This window comes from Leopardus geoffroyi, chromosome C1 (genome assembly GCF_018350155.1).
Source record: "Leopardus geoffroyi isolate Oge1 chromosome C1, O.geoffroyi_Oge1_pat1.0, whole genome shotgun sequence".
Classification (NCBI taxonomy): domain Eukaryota; kingdom Metazoa; phylum Chordata; class Mammalia; order Carnivora; family Felidae; genus Leopardus; species Leopardus geoffroyi.
In genome coordinates, this window is record NC_059328.1 from 76,170,234 (window position 1) to 76,182,074 (window position 11,841).

General features: G+C 43.4%; 1 pseudogene; it reads right to left on the minus strand.

Annotated features, from left to right (window-relative positions):
- Positions 1–11,194: 11,194 nt before the first annotated feature.
- On the minus strand, positions 11,195–11,425 carry LOC123600078 (annotated as a pseudogene).
- Between the last annotated feature and the right edge of the window lie 416 nt (positions 11,426–11,841).

Consider the following 11,841-nt stretch of genomic DNA (forward strand, 5'->3'; position numbering starts at 1 on the left):
ATCGTTTCTTGAGTTTTTTATTTTAGCCATTCTGACAGGTATGAGGTGATATCTCACTGTGGTTTTGATTTGCATTTCCCTGATAATGAGTGATATAGAGCATCTTTTCATGTGTCTATTGGCCATCTGTGTGTCTTCTTTAGAGAAATGTATGCTCATGTCTTCTGCTCATTTTTAAATTATATTATTTGGGTTTCTTTGGTGTGTGTTGTATGAGCTCTTTATATATTTTGGAATATTAACCCCTTATTGGATATGTCTGTCATTTGCAAATATCATCTCCCATTCAGTAGGTTGTCTTTGTTTTGTTGGTTGCATAGCATTTTAGCAAAAGAACAATACATGTTTAGTGAAATCTTAAGAAAAAAATGGGCTCCGAGTTTCTAGGAGTGACAAATTGTAGGAAGGCAAATATATGGGGAAATTAATGGTAGATAAAGGCTAGTTTTAGCAAAAATTGTTTTGTAGATTTCTCTGGTGCTGTCTCTGAGCTGATAAGGTCTAGGGTCATCTCCAGTGGTGAACTTCTGTCCTCCTGGTAGAGAAAAGAGATGGGACACCTTTGCAAATTTACATCCTACTTTTAGGCAAATAGGGGTGGGCAGAGAGCTTTTTTTGTATCTTTTTCTTCTCAGTTGCCTTCAGCTCAAAATTATCCTTATGCCAAAGTGGCATATTTGAGGATGGCATATTCTAGTACCCTTCACTGTGCTGATCATCATTCTGTATTTCTTTTTCATTAACTTGAAACTTTCATTAAGACTGGTCATTGGGGCTAAACATGTTCAAATTTTTATAATCTATTCAAGAAGATAAAAAATTATGATCACAGGGGTTCCTGGGTGGCTCAGTTGGTTACGCGTCCAACTTTGGCTCAGGTCAATATCTCATAGTTTGTGGGTTCAAGCCCTATGTCAGGCTCTGTGCTGAGAGCGTAGAGCCTGGAGCCCACTTTGAGTTCTCTGTCTCCCTCTCTGTCTGCTCCTCCCCCATTCACACTCTCTCTCTCTTTCCCTTTCTCTCTCTCTCTCAAAAATAAATAAACATTTTGGGGCGCCTGGGTGGCGCAGTCGGTTAAGCGTCTGACTTCAGCCAGGTCACGATCTCGCGGTCCGTGAGTTCGAGCCCCGCGTCGGGCTCTGGGCTGATGGCTCAGAGCTTGGAGCCTGTTTCCGATTCTGTGTCTCCCTCTCTCTCTGCCCCTCCCCCGTTCATGCTCTGTCTCTCTCTGTCCCAAAAATAAATAAACGTTAAAAAAAAAAATTTTTTTTTAAATAAATAAACATTTAAAAAAATTATCATCAGAAATAGTTGGCCGATGCTTCCTTCAAAGGATTTTTAAAATACCTGATCCATGAAATGCCAGATTTACAGAACAGATGACTAAGGGGGTGATCATTCACAAAACACAAAGAATCTTTCCTTCTGTTCATCAGAGTTAGCGCCTCTGGAACTCAGAAAAAGAAACGGGTTATACGTAATGTTTAGAAAATGCATCTGTTGCTGATAGCAAAGCACATTTGCACTTTAAACAGAATGCTCATTTAAAAAGTACTCTCTGTCCAGGCTTGCATTGAGCATCTTTGTCTATTCATCTACTCCTCTGCCAACTAAAGAATAAAACGAAGTGAATGGAGGTTTTACAAGAAAACACCAAAGGCAGTGTTTCCGTTGCTTTTTTAACTCTGCTAGTCCCAGCCCATGATGATGAGGTGTAAAGTGTTATCTGAGAACCTGTGAGATCTCAGCCTTACTTGAAGATTCAGCTCAATTTGTTACATTTATTTATTTTTGAGAGAGAGCCTGGGAGAGGGACAGAGAGAGAGAAGGCTCCAGGCTGTCAGTGCAGAGCCCATCACAGGCTTGAACTCATGAACCAAGAGATCAGAAGCTCAACCGACTGAGCCACCCAGGTGCCCCAATTTCTTACATTTGAAAGACTAGGAACCAATCACAAGGTATGCAGGGCTTAATCCAGTGGACTTTTAACCCTTTCGTTATGCCAAAGATCCGCCCTCTACTACACTAAAGGGATTTAAAGATCCCCTTTAAACTTCGGCTATACTAACAAAGAATAGGGGTGAGAATGGGGGGCGGGGTACACAATAACTGCTTAGGCCAGGCCATCTGTTTCTGTAAGAAATAATCCAGCTCTTGCCCTATAGAAGCTGGGCAATGTGTTAAGTTCTGGGGCAAATCAGATGTAGTTGATCCCTATCAAGAAAGAATTCAGGGGCACCTGAGTGGCTCAGTTGGTTGAGCACCTGACTTCAGCTCAGGTCATGATCTTACGGTTCCTGAGTTTGAGCCCCGTTCGAGCCCTGTTTGAGCCCTGAAGTGGGCTCAGGACCAATACTGTCAGCACAGAGCCCACTTTGGATCCTTTGTCCCCTGCTTCTCTCTGCCCCTCCTCTCTCTCTCTCTTTCAAAAATAAACATAAAAAAAAAAAAAAAAAAAAAAAAGGCCGCCTGGGTGGCTCAGTCAGTTTAGTGTCTGACTTTCGCTCAGGCCATGGGCTCACAGTTTGAGTCTGAGTGTCATGTTAGGCTCTCTGCTGTTGGCACAGAGGCCACTTCAGATCCTCTGTCTCCCTCTGTGCCCCTCTCCCTCTCACGCTCGATCTCTCTCAAAAATAAATAAGCATTTAAAAAACTAATAAATTTAAAAAAAGAATTCAGCCCACACTTTATTCTCTGTTCTTGCCCCACCGTCTGCCCCCATGTTTGCCCTGCACCGTCCCACAGAGGTGCAGCTCCCAAAGAACAGGACAAGTCCTCAAAGAAGCCAAGGCCTTCTCATCAGCTGCAGTCTCCCCCACCCTTTCATTTCTTTGCTGCCCCTCCCTGCTTTCCCCTGTACCCACATGTTGGCATTAAAGGACGCAGCTTGTACTTGTTAGCTCTTTCTTATGTAGTCTTCTAAATGTCCTGAAGTCTTTTTTTCTGATTACAAAAGTTAGCACATGTTCATTGTTACATAAAAGTCAAATATGACAGAAATGCATGTCCTCTGAAAACATATCACTCCGTCCCTCCAAACTGCAGACTTTCCTTTAAACGTCAAGTAATAGTCAAAGTCTTTCAATAGCCCTCTGATTTGCATGCGTCTTCCCCTCTCTGACCCTTTATCCTTCATCTGGCCCTCTTTACTGTGCTCCAGCATTACCGCATTCAGCTTGCCTGCACTCCAGGACCTTTGCACCAGCCCCTCCTTTTGCTGCAGTGCTCTCCCCAACATACCTACATGGCTCTGTCTTATCAGCTTGGGCTGCCATAACAAAATACCACAGACTGGGTGGCTTCAACAACAGAAATGGATTTTCTCACAGTTCTGGAGGATTTAAGTGCAAGATCAAGGTTGCAGCCGATATGGTTTCTAGTGAGAACTGTCTTCCTGGCTTGCTATGTCCTTACCTGGCCTTTCCTCGGCACATGCTCACAACCTCATTTAACTTTAGCTACTTCCTTAGAAGTCCCATCTTCAAACATAGCCACAGTGGGGGAGAGGGCTTCCCCACATGAATTTTGGGAAGACACAAACATTTCAATCCATAACCACTTCCTTCTTCCATTCCTGTTTACACATCACCTTATCAGAGAGGCCTTCTGTGGCCTGCTCTTAAAAAAACAGATTTAGGGGCACCTGGGTGGCTCAGTTGGTTAAGTGTCCAACTCTTGATTTCAGCTGGGGTCCCGATCTCACGGTTCGTGGGATGGAGCCCCACGACGGGCTCTGTGCTGGCAGTGCAGAGCCTGCTTGGGATTCTTTCTCTCCACTCTTCCCTCACTCATATGTTCTCTATCTCTAAATAGATAGATAGATAGATAAATAAATAAATAAATAAATAAATAAATAAATAAATAAATGTTTAGAAAAAACAACACACAGATTGATTATTTTTCACAATTCCATGGGTCAGCTGGGGTCACTGGTGTCATCCAAGAGCTTCAGTCATCTGACTGAGACCAAAGGGTGTGGGGTTGCCTTACCCACCTGCCTGGACCTCAGTGCTGCTGTTAGAGAGTCTATCTTTTCAGAGAGATCTCATTCTTTTACAGTCTAGTCCAGCATGAATGCTTCAAAAAGTCAAGAATGGAGGCTTCAGGGCTCCTAAGGGCCTGGGTTCCTGATGAACAAGTCAGGAATAGCAGAGTCCATCACAAGGGGATGTGGACACTCAACAGTATGACTTGTCAGGTGCCATGCCTGTAACGATCTGCCACGTGATCCTACTTTAAGTTGCTACTCCACTCATACTTTTTTCTTTCTTCTTTTCTTTTTTCTTTTTCCTTTTTCTTGAGAGAGAGACAGAGTGCAAGCAAGGGAGGAGCAGAGAGAGGGAGACACAGAATCTGAAGCAGGCTCCAGGCTCCAAGCTGTCGGCACAGAGCCCGACTCAGGGCTTGAACTCACTAGCCTTGAGATCATGACCTGAGCCAAAGTCGGACGCTTAACCGACTGAGCCATCCAGATGCACCTACTTGTACTTTTTTCATAGTTGTTATCCCTGAACAATGACAAACAAATGACAAACTCTACACGGTATTTGCCTGGTTTTGTTCACGGATATATCTCTATCACCCAGAATAGAACCTGACCAATGGTGAATGCTTAATAAATATTAATTTGAAAACATTAATTTGAAAATGAACTTTCCCATAAATGGAAAATGAACTTTCCCATTTGACTTTTCACAACAACCTCCTGAAGCAGACAGTGAAAGTATCATTGCTCCCACTTTATAATTTTTTTTTAGTGTTTATTTATTTTTGAGAGAGAGAGAGAGTATGAGTTGGGGAGGGGCAGAGAGAGAGAGACAGAGAATCTGAAGCAGGCTCCAGGCTCTGAGCTGTCAGCACCGAGCCCAACATGGGGCTCAAACCACAAACCGTGAGATCATGACCTGAGCCGAAGTGGGACGCTCAACCAACTGAGCCACCCAGGTGCCCCTCATTGCTCCCACTTTATAGATGAGGAGAGAGAGGCCTAGACAATGGAGAGTTGCTTGCCTGAGGTCACATGGCTGATAAGAAGAGAGCTTCTGACTTGGCAGGCCAGGCTTTCTACCCGCTATGGTGCAACCTTCCTAGGGGCATTCAGAAATGCACCCTCTGCCTCTTGTATTTCCCTTCCCAGGGCTTTGGGCTTGAGAAGCTCTGTTGGGTAAATAGTTTCAGTTTTCCAACTGGCTACAGGCCATGGGGTCTACAGGCCAGAGGCAGCATTATCTCTTTGAAGTCTTCCTGTGGAGGCCAAAACCTAAAGGTCTCAATGACCCAGAGGCATGAAGACACTAAAAGGTAAGGGTGTCAGGATCTATCTCTGTGGACCTTGCCCTGGACTGCACTGCACTGTTGGTGTAAAGTTAAACTTTAAATCCGCGTGTCTAACCGGTGGTTGCCAGGTCATTCTGGTCTGGAAGAGCCTTGCTTTAGCCCAGAGGGAACAGAACACACTCTCCTCTCAAGCTTTGAGAATGTCTAGTGAATGAGTGTATGTTCATATCAAAGGGAAATGGCACCAGATGGAGAAAGTACTCAAGTCGGTACATTTGAAATGTTTTGTGGTGCTTTTAGGGGGTGGAGAGGAAGGTTTGTCTCCTTTAAGAAAAGCCCCTTGAGAGATAGCTTGCAGATTGTTAGCTAGAAGCAAGTTTGAGGGTATTGTAAAAGCAGTCATTTTCATGCTTATTTTAGTTTAGAGAGAGAGATGGTGAGTGAGCAGGGGAGGGGGCAAAAATAGAGAGAGGATCTCAAACAGGCTCTGCGCTCAGCTCGGTGTGGAGCCGGACGTGAGGCCAATCTCACCACTGCGAGCTTGTGGCCTGGGCCAAAATCAAGAGCCACTTGCTCAACCAACCGAACCACCCAGGCACTCTAAAAGCAGTCATTTTTAAAATAGAAAGTTTTTGACGGGGTGTCTGGGTGGCTCAGTCGATTAAGCATCTGACTTCAGCTCAGGTCATGATCTCACCATTAGTGAATTCAAGCCCCACATGGGGCTCTGTGCTGACAGCTCAGAGCCTGGAGCCTGCTTTGGATTCTGTGTCTTCCCCTCTCTCTACCCCTCCCCTGCTCACACTCTGTCTCTGTCTCTCAAAAATAAATGTTAAATTTTTAAAAAAAGAAAGAAAGAAAGTTTTCGGGGCACCTGGCTCAGTTGGTTAAGCATCTAACTCTTGATGTCAGCTCAGGTCTTGATCTCAATGTCTTGATTTCAAGGTTGTGACTTCAAGCCCTGGGTTGGGCTCTGTGCTAGGAGTAAAGCCTACTTAAAACATAGCTAGCTAGCTAGATAGGGGCACCTGGGTGTCTCAGTCAGTTAAGCCGTAGACTTCAGCTCAGATTATGATCTCACAGTTTGTGAGTTCAAGCCCCACAGAGCCCACTTTGGATCCTCTTGTCTCCTTCTCAATCTGCCCCTACCCTGCTCTTGTGCTCTCTCTCTCTCAAAAATAAATATTTAATAAACAAATAAATAAAGTAGAAAGTTTGCTCTTTTCTGCCTCATTCTGTTGATTTGTGACGGTATTTTTCATTTGCGACTTAATGTCATTCTAAGTAAAAATTAAAATTTTAGATTAGTATAACATTTAGCATTCATCTTTATATTATGTAATGTCCTTTTTTTCCACTTTTTAAAATTGAAGTGTAGTCGACACACGTTACCTTAGTTTCAGGTGTAAAATACAGTGATTCAGCTCCTCCATACATTATGCTGTGCTCACCACGAGTGTAGCTACCATCTGTCACCTTGCAATGCTGTTACACTACCACCGACTCTCTTCCCTGTGCTGTGACTTATCCATTCCATAACTGGCAACCTATGTCTCCCACTCCCCTTCACCCATTTTGCCTACCCCCCCCACTCCTTCAACGTGTGTTTTTTTTTTTTAATTTTTTTTTTTTTTAACGTTTATTTATTTTTGAGACGGAGAGAGACAGAGCATGAACGGGGGAGGGTCAGAGAGAGGGAGACACAGAATCTGAAACAGGCTCCAGGCTCTGAGCTGTCAGCACAGAGCCCGACGCGGGGCTCGAACTCACGGACCGTGAGATCATGACCTGAGCCGAAGTTGGACGCTCAACCGACTGAGCCACCCAGGCGCCCCTCAACGTGTGTTTTAAATGCCAGTATAAGAGTACTATTAAACTTATGTGCAGAATAGTAAAGTTACACAATCTATATTTTGTTTCTCACACATGCATGTGGATTTGGTTCCTACCAGGACAGTGGAAGTGCCAGACAAAACCAATTCAACTGTTTTTATTTCACCACATGATAACATTCTACCAACACTCTACCTCTGGTTTACTGAGGAATAAGTAAAAACTTGAAAAGAGGAGGAACTTTGAGTTTCCATCTTTCCCTTTCTTTGTATGTTATCATATTTTGCAAACATGGTTGGCTAATTCAGGGAAGTACATGAATAAGGATATGATGGGATTCTTTCATCATTTGTTAAATAACTAACATTATTTATATTAAAAACTTTTTTTAATGTTTATTTATTTTTGAGAGAGACAGAAATAGAGCACAAGCTGGGGAGGGGCAGAGAGAGGGAGACACAGAATCCAAAGCAGGCTCCAGGCTCCGAGCTGTCAGCACAGAGCCCCACGCGGGGCTGGAACTCACGAACTGTGAGATCGTGTGACCTGAACTGAAGTCAGATGCTTCACCAACTGAGCCACCCAGGCGCCCCAACATTATTTATATTTAGCGCACCATTACTTTCTTTCTGCATTCAAATCAAGTTCTGGGTCAAGCAGAAAGGAAGTCCTCTCAGGGCTCTGTGTGCCTGCCGCCCTCTGTTATAGATGGAACTCACTTACCTTGTGTCTGCCTTGAGTAACACTGAACTCCCCGACATCATGGGGATCCATGGTAATTCTGCGCTCATGGGACATCAAGAATGTCACATGCAAATGGAACAACAAGGAAGAGTAGATACTCATATTATACCTGTCTTTACTTGCACACATGCTCCCATCAATGTAGTGTAAAAATCCAATACAAAGATAAAATTATTAAAAATCTCGGCAATAGAGTGTTAAAACAGGTGTGGTGTGAGTATACGGCTCTTGCATTCTTTTTGTTTTTTAAAGACTTTATTTTTAAGCGATCCCTACACTCAACATGGGACTCAGACTTACAACCCTGAGACCAAGAGGCATAGGCTCTGCCGACTGAGCCAGCCAGGCCCCTCATCTCTTACGCTCTTAAAGCAGGCCTCGCTCCTTGCTCTGTGTACATCATGGGGAAGGACGGTCTGCTCGAGGAGCTGTAACACACACCCTTCAAACTGTGCTGTTGTTCTCACCATACAATCTCTACCTTTGATGAGGAGAGGGTTAATATTTGTTTATGGAGTTACCCATCCCGAAAGATCAGGACAAGGAACCGTTCTTTTCTTAATTCATTCAGCACATAGGTATTGATTCCCTCCTGTTTGCAAAGCACAAACTCCTGATGTTTAATTATCCAATTTGATCTCAATAGAAATGGAGTTAACAATTGATCATGAGGAAGTGTCCATAAAATCTCAACAGTATGGGGTTTGGAAAGTTTCCAAGTTGGTGAACACCTCTGCATATCGGGAGGATGAAGCCTTTGGAACCCTCCCAACCTTATCCTATGTAGACCTTCATCTGGCTGTTCATGGGTATCCTTTATCATGTATTCATAAACTGGTAACTCTCTGTATTTCCTTGAGTTCTATAAGCTGTTCTAGCAAATAATCAAATCCACAGGAGAGGAAGTCATGGGAACCTCTGATTTTTTTTAAAAAAGACTTTTTTTTTTTTTTTTTTTTTTTTTTAAGTAATCTCTACATCCAGTGTGGGGCTTGAACTCACAACCTGAGATCAAGAGTCACATGCTTCACTGACTAAGCCAGCCAGGCGCCCTGAGAACCTCTGATTTTAGCCAAGTTGAACAGAAGTTGTGGGTTACCTGGAGCCCTACTACTTAAAATTGGCATCTGAAATGGGAGACGGTCTCTTGGGACTGAGCCCTTAACCTGATCTGATCCCATCTCCAGGTAGATGTCAGAATCGAGTTCATTTGCAGGACGCCAAGCTGGTGTCACAGAATTGCTTGATGTGGGGAAAAATTTTTTTGCACATCTGGTGTAAGACGTGTTATGAGTGTGGTAGTTCTGTGAGAATAAAGGAGAAACACAGTACTGAGGGTTTTCACCCCACACACATTGCTAACATACTTTCTCCTTCTTTTTAAAAAAAAAAAAATTTTTTTTTAACGTTTATTTATTTTTGAGACAGAGAGAGACAGAGCATGAACAGGGGAGGGGCAGAGAGAGAGGGAGACACAGAATCCAAAACAGGCTCCAGGCTCTGAGCTGTCAGCACAGAGCCCGACGCGGGGCTCGAACTCACGGACCGTGAGATCATGACCTGAGCCGAAGTCTGACGCCCAACTGACCAAGCCACCCAGGCGCCCCCATACTTTCTCCTTCTTAAGGGCTACTAGTTAGTGACATGTTCCTGGGAATACAATACAAAATATAAAGCTTCAGTCTTCAATGTTTTACAAGCTCCAGGTGAGAAATACCAATAATAGCATAATTTACACCATGTTGGGGAGCCTCCCATAATCTCTTACTTATCTCTGTAGTCCTATCCTGTGAATCCTTTGCAATGTCACTTCATTTATTACCCTGACATCTTCCAAGGCCAACCATCTTTCTCTACCCACTCCCTCCCCACTTCCTTCCTTCTTTCCTTCCTTCCTTCCTTCCTTCCTTCCTTAAATTCCACTGGAGTACAGCAAGTGATTTATGCCAAAACAATTGATTTGATTCATATTTTTTTCTGGTTGGTTATTAGGTCAGATAAAGCCAGATAAATACAGGTCAAAAACTTATTCTATTTCACCGTCTCTTTGATCATTAAGATTAAAGTCATATGTGAATATTCATTTATCTGTCAAATATGTATTGATGACATAGGCTAGGTGGTAAAACAGTAGTGGGCAATGTAAACATGCCTCCTGCTTTCATAGAGCTTACACTCTAGTGGGGAAAAAAATAAATCTATTAGTTAACAAATAAGGTACTTTCATCTAAAGTTAACGGCCATCGGAAAAAAAATCAAATACATGGTGTAATAGAGAGTGATTTGGGAAGCTAATTTGGATTGAGGGTCAGTTAAGCCTTTCAGAGGAGGTGACAATTGCACTGAGACCTAAGCTAGACCTTCTCAACCTACAATTTGCATATGAATCACGTGGTGATCTTGTATAAGGGCTGATTATGATTTAGTAGGTGAGGGGTTGTGTGCCAGCTTCTGCATTTCTTACAAGGTGCCGTGTGATCCCTGTGGTGCTTGTTCGTGGAGCACTTGTGGGGAAGAAAGGCCAGTGAGAAGAATCTAAAGAGAACTCCAGAGAGAGAAAACAGCAATTGCATAGATGCCGAGGTGAGAAGAAGGTTGATGTTTGGGTTCGAGAAATACCGTTTTGTAGAGAGAGGCTAGGAGTGGTGAGTAGGAGATGAGGACTAAGCAGCAAGTTCAAAGAAGTGGGCCAAATCACACCGAGCCTTCAAGGCCAGAAGGTTTCCTTTTATTTCAGGGTAGTGGAAGACATTGGAAGATGTCAAGGGGACAAAGAGGAACACGGTCAGATTGAAGCTCTTGAAGATCAACCTGAAAAGTATGGGAAAAATGAATTTTAGGGGAGCAAGAGTAGGAGGAGAAGAGAGTTTAGGAAACCAGAGTGGCACTCCTTATGTGAGATGTCAGCGGCTCGGACCCGGATGGGAGCAGGGGAGAGCGAGAGCAGCGGAAGGCTTAGATGGTGAGCTGGTGGCAGAACCAGCGGGACAAGTGCATGGATGAGATATAGAGGAGGTAGGAAAGAGACATTAAGGATGTCAACTGGATTTACGTTTTGATCAGCAAATAGCAGGTGACACCGTGTCCTGAGATGTAAAACCAAAGCAAAAACCAAAAGTAAATAAGTAAGTAAATAAATAAATAAATAAAACAAAAACCAAAAACAAAAAACTTACCTTTTTTGGTAAGTGGGAAGGGAATATCATCCAGAGTGACTCTTACTTCTAAAGCCTCTGTTTGTATGTGTGCTGGTGCAAATTTCCTTTAGAATCTGACATTAGAATCAAGGTAGGAAGGCAAATGCATCTGAGAATTCCTTGATTAATTAATTGATTAGAAAGCCATTCAGGGGGCTCTTTCTCACAAATCCACCCTCCCTCTCCCGGTCACAAAGAAAGAGAAGAAAGATACATCATCAGTGACAAATGGCCTTTGCAGAAGCAAACTTAGGGCCAGTTTCACTCCAGGAGACAACACTGCCTGTCTCCCTCATGGTTTCCAGTGCTCTACATGTTCATAGAAACTTCTCTAGTAAACGAACTATAAAAATGATGCGTGAAAGTATAGTCTTACGTCTGCGAGTTTAGAATCATTCGGTAACGTATCATTACAAAAAAGAGAGAGGGGCGCCTGGGTGGCTCAGTCGGTTAAGCGTCCGACTTCAGCCAGGTCACGATCTCGCGGTCCGTGAGTTCGAGCCCCGCGTCGGGCTCTGGGCTGATGGCTCAGAGCCTGGAGCCTGTTTCCGATTCTGTGTCTCCCTCTCTCTCTGCCCCTCCCCCGTTCATGCTCTGTCTCTCTCTGTCCCAAAAATAAATAAACGTTGAAAAAAAAATTAAAAAAAAAAAAAAAATTAAAAAAAAAAAAAAAAAAGAGAGAGAGAAACAGTGCTACCCTGATGAGTGATGGAAGTTGTCTGGCAAACAGTGTTTTACATTATAATGTAAATTAAGTAGACTTTTTGCCTGAGCCTGGAATTTTCCAATG